The following is a 14953-nucleotide window of genomic DNA, read 5'->3' on the forward strand; positions in this document are numbered from 1 at the left end:
AACTTTCACTCTTTAAAAAGTTTGCTTTTTGCAGATCTGTATCAAAAATTCTTTAAAACTTTTAACTTTCTTTCTGGAATCTTCATAACTATCTTTCTGCTAGCCCTGCTAAAAAATACCTGAAATTTCTTGGTAGCACTCTGTTTCATTGTGTGAAATATATATTTCTTTGAGGAATAAAAACTCCATTGGGGAAGTTGTACAACCAGGGCTATCCAGAGAAGTTAGGGATAGTATTAGATTGAAAGAAGAAGCTTACAATGCTGCCAAAAAGAGTGGTAGGCCTGAGGACCGAGATGGTTTTAAAAGGCGGAGGAATGGGTCAAGGTGAGTTGCTCTTGCAGAGAGCCGGCACAGACACAATGGGATGAATGGCCTCCTGCGCTGTAACCATTCTATGATTCTAAGTCAGCAAAGGATGGCCAAGAAATCGATAGGGGGAGAAAATAGAATGAGAGTGAAGTAAACTAGCAAGAAAAAAAGATTGCAAGAGCTTGTACAAGTAAGTTAAAAAAAGAGATTAGTGAAAGTAAATGTGTGTCCCTTACAGGCAGAGACAGGAGGAATTATAATGGTGAATAAGGAAATGGCAGAGGCGTTAAACAAATAATGTCTGTCTTCACCGTAGAAGACATAAAGAACATACCGGAAATTGTGGCGAACCAAGCGTCTAATCGGAGTTAATAACTATAATTAATATTAGTAAAGCAAATGAACTAGAGAAATTAATGGAACTAGAGAAATTAATGGAACTAAAAGCTGAGAAATCCCCTGGACCTGATGGTCTGCATCCTAGGGTTTTAAAAGAGGTGGCTGCAAAGATGGTGGATGAATGGTTTTGTCCTTCCAGAATTCCCTAGATTTTAGAACAGCCCCCATGGATTGGAAGGGAGAAAATGTAACCCCACTGTTCAAGAAAAGAGGGAGATAAAACAGGGAACCAAAGGCTAATTAGTCTGACTCAGTCATCGAGAAAATGCTCGAATTCATTATTAAGTCAGTGGGAACAGGGCAATTGGAAAATCACAATATGTTTGAAGAAACAGTAGCCTACTGATTATGTTCCTGGATTAGTAATCCAGCGGCCTAAACTAATCATCTGAAGACATGAGTTTAAATTCTACCACGGCAGCTTGGGAATTTAATTTTAGTTAAGCAATTAAATAAACCTGGAATTGAAAGCTAGTGTCAGTAATGGTAACCATGAAACTACCAGATTGTTGTAAAAGCCCATCTGGCTCAGTAAAATCCTTGAGGGAAGGAAACCAGTTGTTCTTCAAGTTTGGCCTGTGTGTGACTCCAGACCACAGCACTGACTCTTAACTACTATCGGAAATGGCTTAGTAAGCCACTTAGTTGTGCAATAAGGGATGGACAATAAATGTTGGCCTTGTCAGCAACACACATCCTGTGAATGAATTAATAAACGTTAAGCAGAGTCAACACAATTTTATGAAAGAGGAATTGTGTTTGACAAATCTATTAGAGTCTTTTAGAGGGTGTAACTAGTAGGGTAGATAAAGGGGAACCAGTGGATGTAGTATATTTGGATTTTCAGAAAACATTCAATAAGGTGCCACACAAGAGGTTATTACACAAGATTAGGACTCACTGGATTTAGGGTAATCCATTAGCTTCAATGGAGGATTGCTGCTCTGACAGAAAAAAAGAGGAGGAATAAATAGGTTGTTTTTGCAATGGCAGTATTTAAGTAGTGGGGTGCATCAAGTTTCTGTGCTTGGACCGTAGCTATTTGCAGTCTATATCAATAACTTAAATGAAGGGTTCGAGTGTAATCTATCCAAATTTGCTGCTGATACACAGCTAGGTGGGAAAGTAAGCTGTGAGGTGGATGCAAAGGGGCTGTCAAGGGATATAGACTGGTTAAGTGAGTGAGGAAGAAGTGGAAATCATTCACTTTGGTGGAAAGAATGGAAAAGCAGAATATTTTTTAAAAGGTAAGAGACTTATAAATGTTGGTTTTCAGAGTCCTTGTACATGAATTGTGGAAACTTAACATGCAGGCGCAGCAAGCAATTAGGAATGCAAATGATATGGTAGCCTTTATTGCAAAGGGGTTGTAGCATAAGAGTAAGAAAGTCTTGCTGCAATTATATAGAGCTTTTGTGAGACCACATCTGGTGTATTGTGTAGTTTTGGTCTCATTTAGGGGGATATACTTGCCTTAGAGATGATGCCACAAAGGTTCATTAAATTGATTCCCTGGGATGAGATGGCTGTCTTATGAGGAGAAATGTAGTGCATTGGACCTATATTTATGGAGTTTAGAAGAATGAGAGATGATCTCATTGACATGTATAAAACCTTTAGAGGGCTTGACAGGGTAGAGAGGCTATTTCCAAAGCCTGAGAGCTAGGGAGTCATAGTTTGAGGATAAGGGGCCAGTCATTTAGTACTCCGATGAGGAGAAATCACTGAGGGTTATGAATCTTTGGAGGTCTCTACTCCTGAAGGCTGTGGATACTCAGTTGATTTTTTTGGGTACCAAGGGGTATGGGGATAAGGTAAGAAAGTGGAGCTGATGTAGAAGTTCAGTCCTGATCTTATTGGACGCAGCAGCCCGCTTGATCGGCACCCCATCCATCACATTAAACGTTCACTCCCACAACCACTGGCACGCTGTGGCAGCAGTGTGTACAAGATTGTTACGGTCACTTGGTGTGACGTGGGTGGTTCCCGCTGAACTCCCCACTTGACCGCAGCAAGTGTATTTGTATTAGAGTTTAGACCCTTGGTGTTTTATTTTTTAAATAAACAGGCAGCGACAGGTTTTCTTGTAGGCTTTTTTTAAAAAACAGAAAATCAGTTGTTTATTTATCAATATGCCTTGTCCTAAAATTGTTGCAACCGCATCCACTCACTCATTCGCTCGCGCGCATGCACGCTCACACACACAAGAGACAGATAGAGAAGGGAAAAAGGAAGGTGGCTTTTAGTGGGGGGGAAAGGTTACAATAAACCTGTTGAACACTCTCGGAATCAATCTCTTGATAAATGCAGGCCTGAGCTGAGTGTAGATTTTTCTCTTGATTGAAGGTGCAATTAAAGATGGTGGGTTATGTCTAGTGCTCACTGCTGTGTAATGTCTATGTCGGATTCTGCAGCAGGGGATGTGCTTTCTGGCTTGGTTGGAACAGAAGCTGTTGGATGTTGGTGTCACTCTCACTCAAAACAAGCAGGATTGACCCATTGCCATTCTTCTGTCAAGTGTGCTCATTACTATAGGGGGGATATTTTGGCCTCAACATTTGGCTGAACTGGGCAATATGCATCAGATAACATCTATGCTGAGGCTGTCCAAAATATATTTAGGAAATGGGTTATCTGGACATCAAGTCATTCATCTCAGAGGGCAAACCTGAAACTGGATAGTGTGTGTTTTTCTTGGACCTGTAGATTTCTGTACATATTTTTGTACCCTGTCTCCCAGAGTGTTGCAGAATGAAGCAAAATTGATTTCAATGATACTGTCATTGCACTACAAACCATAATTCCTGGACTTTCTAGCATTGAGCAGTATTTGGCTTTCACGATCCCCACAGCAGAGATCTCTTCTCAATTGTTAGTTCCGATACTAATCCTTTTTAAAAAAAAAGGACTTGCATTTATGTGATACCTTTCATGATCACGGAGCCCCCAAAAGCCCTTGGATGAAGCCAAATGTGCAGATCATGGATCTAGCATGCTTTGGTTGGCTGGCTGTTGAGACGGGATATTTGTTACCATACTGTACTGTTGACCATGCCACGTATATTCTCGACCTTGCTTCAGTGTTTGATATGGTTGACCACATCATCCTTTACCTTTTGCTGAGCCTTCATTGTGCAGCTCTGTGGGAATTGCCCTGTATGAATCCATTTCTATTTGTCTGAATGTACCCAATCCATCTCCAGCAACGTTTCTTGTCTCATACGGTCTCCTCAGGGTTATATTCTTCCTCATCTACATTCTGTTCTTGGCGATATCATCTGCACCAGTTCCTTTGATCCCCTAACCATCTCTGTGCTATCTATCGAGCTATTTTTGTTGAAAATTCTCTCCAACTGAACATCAGAAACTTCAAAGCTGATGTTTTAAGCACAGATTATAAACTCTTCCCATACCATAAACACTGACTACATCCCTCGCCTTACTGTCTACTAAGGATAATCCAGACAATGCAAAACTTTGGCATTCTCTTTGACCTAGAGCCAACTTTCAAACCTCCCATCCTATTTTCACCAAGACACTCTTTTTTTCCAATCTGTGCAGTATTGCCGGCCTTTGCCCCCAGTTCTTTCACTTTTACACCCTGAGCATTACCCATGCTTTTGTTCCCTTCAGACTCAGTTTCCTTGGTGGCCTCTCATCCTCCCTAAACTCCAAAAGTCAGTTGTCTGTATCCTTGGTTCCGCTAAGACCTGCTCACTCAGCGCTCCGGTCCTTGCTGAGCTGCATTGACTCCATGTTCCTCAACGTATTGCTTTTAAAATAGTAATTCCTGTCAACAATTCCCACCACGGCTTTGCTTCACTCTGTTCTGCCACCTCTTAGAACCTTCTGTCTTCCCACACCCTTCGGGCCTATGATTTTTGGCCTTTTATGCGTTCGCCTTCCTTTTGTTTCATATTGGGTGTAGAGCTTTTAGTGGTCTTGCTTCTGCTTTCTGGAACTACCTCCCTAAACCGCTCTGGTTCTGTTCTTCTCTTCACCTCTTACAAACTTTATCAAAGCTCCTCTTTTTGACCAAGCTTTCAGTCACCTTTCCTTATTCTGTTGCCGTGGTTCATTGTCTACCACTGAGAGAACAGTGGTAGAATCGGGCAGAGTTAGCATGGATTTACAAAAGAGAAATCATGCTTGACAGATCTACTAGAATCCTTCGAGGATATAACTAGTAGAGTTGATGAGGGGGAGCCAGTGGATGTGGCTTATTTGGACTTTCAGAAGGCTTTCGACAAAGTACCACATAAGAGATTAGCATGTAAAATTAAAGCGCATGGGATTGGGGGTAGTGTATTGTGATGGATAGAAAATTGGTTGGCGGACAGGAAACAAAGCGTAGGGATAAATGGGTCTTTTTCCGAATGGCAGGCGGTGACTAGTGGGGTACCACAGTGATCGGTGCTAGGACCTCAGCTATTCACAATATACATTAATGATTTAGATGAGGGAACTAAATGTAATATCTCCAAATTTGCAGATGACACAAAATTGGATGGGAGGGTGAGTTGTGAGGAGGATGCAGAGAGGCTTCAGGGTGATTTGGACAAGTTGAGTGAGTGGGCTAATGCATGGAAATGCAGTATAATGTGGATACATGTGAGGTTATTCACTTTGGTAGCAAAAACAGGAAGGGAGATTATTATCTGGCTATAAACTGAGAGGGGGGAATGTGCAGCGAGACATGGGTGTTCTCGTACACCAGTCGCTGAAGGTGAGCATGCAAGTCCCACAGGCGGTAAAAAAGGCAAATGGTAATGAATAGGATGGGAATAGAGGGATACGGTCCCCGGAAGTGCAGAAGGTTTTAGTTTAGGCAGGCATCAAGATCGGCGCAGGCTTGGAGGGCCGAATGGCCTGTTCCTTTGCTGTACTGTTCTTTGTATGTTGGCCTTCATAGTGAGAGGATTTGCGTACAGGAGCAGGGATGTCTTGCTGCAATTATACAGGGCCTTGGTGAGGCCACACCTGGAATATTATGTGCCGTTTTGGTCTCCTTTCCTGAGGAAGGATGTTCTTGCTATAGAGGGAGTGCAGCAAAGGTTTACCAGACTGATTCCTGGGATGGCGGGACTGACATATGAGGAGAGATTGAGTCAGTTAGGATTATATTCGCTGGAGTTCAGAAGAGTGAGGGGGGGGGATCTCATAGAAACCTATAAAATTCTAACAGGACTTGACAGGGTAGATGCAGGAAGGATGTTCCCGATGGTGGGGGAGTCTAGAACCAGGGGTCATAGTCTAAGGACACAGGGTAAACCTTTCAGGGCTGAGATGAGGAGAAATTTCTTCACCCAGAGAGTGGTGAGCCTGTGGAATTCGCTACCACAGAAAGCAGTTGAGGCCAAAACATGGTATGTTTTCAAGAAGGAATTGGATATAGCTCTTGGGTCTAAAGGGATCAAAGGGTATGGGGCGAAAGCGGGAACAAGCTACTGAGTTGGATGATCAGCCATGATTATGAATGGCGGAGCAGGTTGGAAGGGCCAAATGGCCTACTCCTGCTCCTATTTTCTATGTTTCTAGTCCTTTATAGCTTTTATCTTCTGTTTCTGCCCCTCTCCACCTCCATAAAGTGCCTTAAGATATTTTCTATGTAGAAGGTAAATACTTGTTTGCTAATGGAGTCTATAGTTCCAAACTGAAAAAGATTAATCGTGCTCCCATCAAGTACCCCATTCGTCAACCGCACATCTGTGAATATCTCCAACGTCTGTTTGCCCTGGGCTTTAACCCAGCTTTGTTTGTATACAGATTGCAGCTACTTCAGTTTTTCATGACCTGTTCACATCAGCTCCTATTTTAATTCTTTATTGGGCTATTTGCACAACTTTGTTAGCATGCTTCATACATGAGGAGACGGTGAAAAATTATCTTTGAGATTCTGAATCTTCAGCTTGCATGAATTGTTGCTCAAAACAAAAGGCTTCCAGCACATGGCTTTCCCATAACATATTCAGACCTGAATCAACTCTTTAATGAATGAAGATCACCCTACTACATAAGTAATCTGTCTGTCTATTTTTGATTAAAACAATGTTCATTGATAACTACATTGGCTGGGTTTTGCTACGTTCATAGCATAAGGACAATTTCTATAACTAGTTTGAATCTCCTACGAGCCAAATCCTGTGCCTATATAGCATTATGTGGAAATTACAATGGAAGCAGGCTGCTAGGTTTAACCAATTTGTATTGACATTTCTCCTTTCATAAACAGTATTTCTAATCTCATATGCCTGTTCTCTTCCCATGGCTCTTTGATTTCACTTTTCTCCAACCAACTATCTAATCTATTCTCAAATGTTGTCACGGTTTCTACTTCAGTCACTACCTTTGGTAGTGCATTCCACAGCCTCTCAATCCTCTAAATAAAAACAAAATCTGCTCTTGTATCTGTTATGCAGACTGTTGAGGCCATTGCTCTTGCTTTTATGAATAATCTGAAAAATTAACTGGTGAATAATACAAAGAATTCTGAGAGTGTTAGGGCATTAGATGAGAAAAATGTCAGGCAGATTGAGATGAGGTGGGGAATGGGCCTGTGTCTGTCAGATTGTAGGGTAGTGTAAGACATAATAGGTTAACAGCTTGGTATCATACGATGGTTAGAATAGAGGGCTACAGTAAAGGAGGAAGTGTAGAAACCATAGGTGTGATTCAGTAGAAGGTTTAAAGCATCGAGTAGGAGTTGAGTAAAACAGCTTAATACAGAAGCCAGTATTACATAAAAACATACAAAATTGACAGGCAGTAAAAGATTAGCTGGTCCATCATCCTGCCCCACACTCAGTGGCTGCAGCACCATGACTAAACATTTCTTCCCACCTGCGCAGCTATGTAATCACCTGGGAGAGGCAAAAATCTGGGCTAAAAGGGAAAAAATGCTGGAAAATTCCTCTCTGGACTCCCTTGGGCAGTCTAAAACCAATCTTGGAGATCAGATGGATCACAAGTTATCTGTAAAGACTACATGCTATCTCTGCTCCTGTCAATAGCCAGTCCATCTCCCTCTTGAAGGTAGAGTGTCAGCACCCACAACTCCAGTTGGCATTGTATTCCAGAGGCTCACTACTCTGTGGGTAAAGAAGAATCACCTAACATTCAGTATATTCCTACTGTCGTACAGTTTAAACTCATGTCCCTTGGTGCTCCCCATACCGTTAAACTGGAATAATCTATCAACAAGGAGGCTGTGCAGCCCTTTCATTATTTTATACTCCTCTTTCAGGTCGTCATTAAGTCACAGAATTGTTGCAGCACAGAAGGAGGCCATTTGGCCCATTGTGTCTATACCGGCTCTCCGAGTGAGCGATTCACGTTGTACCATTCCCCTGCCTTCTCCCCGTAACCCTGCACATTCTTCCTTTTCAGATAACTATCTAATTCCCTTTTGACTTTGTGAAAAAGTTTTTCCTCGTGTCACCATTGCTTCTTTTGCCAATTACCTGAAATCTGTGCCCTCTTGTTCTTGATCCTTTCACAAGTGGGAACAATTTTTCCCTATCTACTCTGTCCAGACCCCTCATGATTTTGAATACCTATATCAAATTGCCTCTCAGCCTTCTCTTCTGCAAGGAAAACAGTCACAACTTCTCCAATCTATCTTCGTAAATGTAGTTCTTCATCCGTGGAACCATTCTCATGAATCTATTCTGCACTCTCTCCAATGCCTTCTGATCTTTTCTTAAATGCGGCACCCAGAACTGGACGCAATATTCCAGTAGAGGCTGAACCAGTGTTTTATACAAATTTAACATAACCTCCTTGCTCTTGTGTTTTATGCCCCTATTAATAAAGCCTAGGATACCATATGCTTCATTAACTGCTCTCACGACCTGTCCTGTCACTTTCAATGACCTATACCCCCAGGTCCCTCTGCTCCTACACCCACTTTTTAGTTGTACCCTTTATATTGTGTCTCCATGTTCTTCCTACCAAAATGAATCACTTCACACTTCTCTACATTGAACTTCATCTGCAACTTGTCCACCCATTTGCCAACTTGCCTATATCCTCTTGAAGTTCCACACTATCTTCCTCACCATTCACAATGCTTCCAAGTTTCGTATCGACCGCAAATTTTGAAATTGTGCCCTGTACACTAAGGTCTAGGTCATTTAATATATATCAGGAAGAGCAAGGGTCCCAACACTGACCCCTGGGGAACTCCACTACAAACCCTCCTCCAGCCCAAAAAACATCCATTAACCACTACTCTCTGTTTCCTATCACTCAGCCAATTTCACATCCATATTGCTACTGTCCCGTTTATTCCATGAGCTATAACTTTGCTCACAAGTCAGTTGTGTGGCACTGTATCAAATGCCTTTTGGAAGTCCATGTACACCACATCAACAGCATTATCCCCTCTGTTACCTCTTCAAAAAAAAAACAAATTAGTTAAACACGATTTTTCCCTTACAAATTCATGCTGGCTTTCCTTAAATAACTTGTATTTGTCCAAGTGACTGTTAATTTTGCCCGAATTATTGCTTCTAGAAGTTTCCTCATCACTGAAGTTAAACTGACTGGCCTGTAGTTGCTGGGCTTATCTTTACACCCTTTTTTGAACAAGGGTGTAACGTTTTCAATTTTTCAGTTGTCTGACACCATTCCTGAGTCTAAGAAAAACTGGAAAATTGTGGCTAGTGCCTTTGCAATTTCCACTCTCACTTCCCTCAGTATCCTTGGATGCATCTCCTCCAGTCCTGGTGCTTTATCAACTTTAAGTACAGACAACCTATACAATACCTCTTATCAATTTTAAATCTTTGTAGTGTATTAATTACCTCTTCTTTGACCGTGACCTGGGTCGCATCTTCTTCCTTGGTAAAGACAGATGCAAAGTATTAATTTAATACCTCCGCTATACGTCCTGCCTCCATGCGTAGATCCCCTTTTTAGTCCCCAGTTGGCCCCACTCCTCCTCTTACCACCCTTGTACTAATTATCTGCCTATCGAAGACTTTGGGATTCCCATATATGTTAGCTGCCAATCTCTTTTCAGACTCGCTTCGCTTCTCTTATTTGCTTTTTCACTTCCCCTCTAAACGTTCTATATTCAGCCTGGTTCTCCATTGTATTATCTACCCGACATCTGTCAAAAGCGCATTTCTTCTTTGTCTTAATCTCTATCTCTTTCATCATCCAGTGAGCTCTGGATTTGTTAGTCCTACCTTTCCCTTTCGTGGGAATATCCCTTGACTGTGCCCACAATATTTTTTTGAAGGTAGTCTATTGTTCAGGTACCGTTTTTCCTTCCAACCTTAGATTCCAATTTATCTGGCCCAGATCCATTCTTAAACCATGCTGCTCCAGAGTAAATGAAGTAAATTTTGGAAAGATGCAAAGGTAACAGGGTTGTAGTGGTGGGTGATTTTAACTTCCCCATTATTGACTGGGACTCACTTAGTGCTAGGGGCTTGGATGGGGCAGAATTTGTGAGGAGCATCCAGGAGGGCTTCTTGAAACAGTACGTAGATAGTCCAACTAGGGATGGGGCCGTTCTGGACCTGGTATTGGGGAATGAGCCCGGCCAGGTGGTCGAAGTTTCAGTGGGGGAGCATTTCGGGAGCAGTGACCATAATTCCATAAGTTTTAAGGTACTTGCGGATAAGGATAAGAGTAGTCCTCGGGTGAAGGTGCTAAATTGGGGAAAGGCTAATTATAACAATATTAGGCAGGAACTGAAGAATTTAGATTGGGGGCGGCTGTTTGAGGGTAAATCAATATCTGACACGTGGGAGTCTTTCAAACGTCAGCTGATTAGAATCCAGGACCAACATGTTCCTGTGAGGAAGAAAGACAAGTTTGGCAAGTTTCGGGAAGCTTGGATAACACGGGATATTGTGAGCCTAGTCAAAAAGAAAAAGGAAGCATTTGTAAGGGCTGGAAGGCTAGGAACAGATGAAGCACTTGAGGAATATAAAGACAGTAGGAAGGAACTTAAGCAAGGAGTTAGGAGGGCTAAAAGGGGTCATGAAAATTCATTGGCAAACAGGATTAAGGAAAATCCCAAGGCTTTTTATACATATATAAAGAGCAAGAGGGTAACCAGGGAAAGGGTTGGCCCACTCAAGGACAGAGATGGGAATCTATGCGTGGAGCCAGAGGAAATGGGTGAGGTGCTAAATGAGTACTTTGCATCAGTATTCACCAAGGAGAAGGACTTGGTGGATGATGAGCCTAGGAAAGGGAGTGCAGATAGTCTCAGTCATCTCATTATCAAAAAGGAGGAGGTGTTGGGTGTCTTGCAAAGCATTAAGGTTGATAAGTTCCCAGGGCCTGATGGGATCTACCCTAGAATACTGAGGGAGGCAAGGGAAGAAATTGCTGGGGCCTTGACAGAAATCTTTGCATCCTCATTGGCTACAGGTGAGGTCCCAGAGGACTGGAGACTAGCCAGTGTTGTTCCTTTGTTTAAGAAGGGTAGCAAGGATGATCCAGGAAATTATAGGCCGGTGAGCCTTACATCAGTGGTAGGGAAACTATTAGAGAGGATTCTTCGGGACAGGATTTACTCCCATTTGGAAACAAACTAACTTATTAGCGAGAGACAGCATGGTTTTGTGAAGGGGAGGTCGTGTCTTACTAATTTGATTGAGTTTTTTGAGGAAGTGACGAAGATGATTAATGAGGGAAGGGCGGTGGATGTTGTCTATATGGACTTTAGTAAAGACTTTGACAAGGTCCCGCATGGCAGACTGGTGCAAAAGGTGAAGTCACACGGGATCAGAGGTGAGCTGGCAAGATTGATACAGAACTGGCTCAGTCACAGAAGACAGAGGGTATCAGTGGATGGGTGTTTTTCTGAATGGAGGGATGTGACTAGTGGTGTTCCGCAGGGATCAGTGCTGGGACCTTTGCTGTTTGTAGTATATATAAATGATTTGGAGGAAAATGTAGCTGGTCTGATTAGTAAGTTTGCGGACGACACAAAGGTTGGTGGAGTTGCGGATAATGATGAGTATTGTCAGAGGATACAGCAGGATATAGATCGGTTGGAGACTTGGGTGGAGAAATGGCAGATGGAGTTTAATCCGGACAGATGTGAGGTAATGCATTTTGGAAGGTCTAATGCAGGTGGGAGGTATACAGTAAATGGCAGAACCCTTAGGAGTATTGGCAGGCAGAGAGATCTGGGCGTACAGGTCCACAGGTCACTGAAAGTGGCAACGCAGGTGGATAAGGTAGTCAAGAAGGCATACGGCATGCTTGCCTTCATCGGTCGGGGCATAGAGTATAAAAATTGGCAAGTCATGTTGCAGCTGTACAGAACCTTAGTTAGGCCGCACTTAGGATATTGCGTGCAATTCTGGTCGCTACCAGAAGGACGTGGAGGCTTTGGAGAGGGTACAGAGGAGGTTTACCAGGATGTTGCCTGGTCTGGAGGGCATTAGCTATGAGGAGAGGTTGGATAAACTCGGATTGTTTTCACTGGAACGACGGAGGTGGAGGGGCAACATGATAGAGGTTTACAAAGTTATGAGCGGCATGGACAGAGTGGATAGTCAGAAGCTTTTTCCCAGGGTGGAAGAGTCAGTTACTAGGGGACATAGGTTTAAGGTGCGAGGGGCAAAGTTTAGAGGGGATGTGCGAGGCAAGTTTTTCTACACAGAGGGTGGTGAGTGCCTGGAACTTGCTGCCAGGGGAGGTGGTGGAAGCAGATACGATAGCCATGTTTAAGAGACATCTTGACAAATACATGAATAGGAAGGGAATAGAGGGATATGGGCCCCGGAAGTGCAGAAGGTATTAGTTTCGGCAGGCATCAAGATCGGCGCAGGCTTGGATGGCCGAATGGCCTGTTCCTGTGCTGTACTGTTCTTTGTTCTTTGGACCATGTCTTTGAGCTTACCTGAGTAGCTGAGGTTCTGCTAGGGGTCGTTCTTGTAGCTCTCCACTGGACCTTTTCGAAGGTGTTATGATCCCAGTGGAGATTACCAACAAACTAAAAGGATCGATTTCACAGACTGACCCCAATTTAGGAAACAAAAACCAAACTCTCAAAATTTCACTGTTGTAAATCTTACTTTGGCACTCTAACCAAAACCAACATAAATGAAGCATGAACAAGCAGTTAAATCATGGTTGATTTTTTTAATATGTAGATATAACAGCTGAAAGATTAGATGTTAATTATCAGGTGTAGTAACGATGAGTTTCAAGTCCTCTGAGTAGATCTTTCAGCATGTTTGACCCAAGTTACAGTCACACAGTTCTTCACAATCCTGAAATTCCTCAGGTCGGTCTCCAGATCCTGTCTTCCAAGATGCAGCCATGATTCCCAACCATCAGCAGTTTCACAAAAGCGAAATACGACAGATGCTGGAAATCTGAAACAAAAGTGGAAAATGCTGGAAGTGTGCAGCAGGTCAGGCAACATCTGTGGAATGAAAAGCAGAGTTAATATTTCAGGTTGATGACCTTTCAATCAGAGCTGGCAAAGGTTAGAAATATAATAGATTTTGAACAAGTGAAAGGAGGGAGGGAGGGAAGAAGAACAAAAGGGAAGGTCTGTGATAGGGTGGAGGGCAGGAGACATTAAATTCCCGGTACAAAGCCAAGTAAGCAAACAAAAGATATGTTTGGATGAGGTGTAGATGGCAGTGTAACAGCCATCTGATCACAAAGCAAAGAGGTTAAGAAATGAGGGTGGGGGTGGTGGAAACGAGCAAAAACAAACATGAGAAAAAAAGGTGCAGAGGTTATGACCTAAAGTTGTTGAACTTGAGTCCAGAAGGCTGTAAAGTGCCCTGTTGAAAGATGAGGTGCGGTTCCTCATGCTTATGTGGAACACTAACAAGCCAAGGACAGAAAGGTCAGAGTAGCAGCAAGGTGGCAAATTAAAATAACCAGCGACCGAAAGCTTGGGGTCACGCTTGCGGACTGAATGGAGATGTTCCGCAAAGCAGTCACCCAGTCTACATTTAGTTTCCCCAGTGTAGAGGAGACCACATTGCGAGCAGCGAATACAATATACTAAATCGAAAGAAGTATGAGTAAATTGCTGTTTCATTTGGAAGACGTGTTTAGGGCCCTGGGCAGTGGAAGGGAGGAGGCAAAAGGGCAGGTGTTGCATCGCCTGTGCTTGCATGGAAAGGTGCTGTAGGAAAGGGGGGAGGTGTTGGGTGTGACTGAGGAGTGAACCAGGGTTTCGCAGAGGGAACGGTCCCTTTGGAATGTTGAAAGGAGGGAGGGTAGGTGTGAGAGCAGAAGTGCGTGAAATAGATCAGACATGGATGGCGGCCCTGTCAACCGGGCTGTGGGGTGGGAAATCCTTGGTTGAGAAAAAAGGAAGAAATATTGGAAGCACTAGTATGGAAGGTTGCATTGTCTGAACAGTGGGGTGGGGTGTGAGAAAGTGTAGTCCAGGTAGCTGTAGGAGTCTGTGGGCCTATAGTGAATATTGGTTGATAGCCTATCCCCAGAAATGGAGACACAGAAGTCAGGAAGGGAAGAGTCGGAAATGGACCATGTGAAGGTGAGAGAAGGTTGGAAATCTGAAGCAAAGTGAATGAAATTTTCCAGTTCATGGTGTTTCCGTCGCCTCTGCCTCCACACCCACTTCTTTGGTCAGGAGTCATCCCCCTGCCCAGTGGATCGTTTTACTCGTCTCCAATATTGTTCCTCCACTTGGACCCCTCTCTGGGGTCTCTCATCCTCCCTCAATCTTTTCATCAAGAACTGCCAGCATGAAATCGACCGTCTCAATTTCTCTGCTCCCTTCACTTGCTCTAACCTATCTCCCTCTAAATTTGCAGCATTCCATTCTCTCAGGTCCAACCCTAACGTCATCATACCTACTGACAAGGGTGGTGCCGTTGTTGTCTGGTGTATTGACCTCTACCTCGCAGAGGCTGAACTCTAACTCCTACCTTCTCCTGGACCATGACCCGACAACTGAACATCAAGCCATTGTATCTAGGACTGTCATTGACCTCATCTCCTCTGGAGATCTTCTCTCCACGGCTTCCGACCTCCTCAAACCCAAACAGCCTGCTTCTACCTTTTTCCCAAAATCCACAAACAAGACTGCCCTCGTGGATGCATTGTTTCAGCCAATTCCTGCCCCACTGAACTGATTTCTTATCATGAGTTTTCCCTTGTCCTCACCTTCCACCCCACCAGCCTCCATATTCAACAGATCATCCTTTGACATTTCCGTCCACCTCCAGCGTGAAGCTACCGCTGAAGCCACCGCCAAAGACATCTTCCCCCTTTTGCA

General features: G+C 43.3%; 1 protein-coding gene across 4 annotated transcripts in view; it reads left to right on the forward strand.

Moving 5' to 3' along the window:
* cabin1 (calcineurin binding protein 1) overlaps positions 1-14953 on the forward strand; it is a 678888-nt gene that overhangs the window by 35333 nt on the left and 628602 nt on the right. The gene's annotated exons all lie outside the window — the stretch shown is intronic.

Source organism: Heterodontus francisci, chromosome 23 (genome assembly GCF_036365525.1).
Source record: "Heterodontus francisci isolate sHetFra1 chromosome 23, sHetFra1.hap1, whole genome shotgun sequence".
Lineage (NCBI taxonomy): Eukaryota > Metazoa > Chordata > Chondrichthyes > Heterodontiformes > Heterodontidae > Heterodontus > Heterodontus francisci.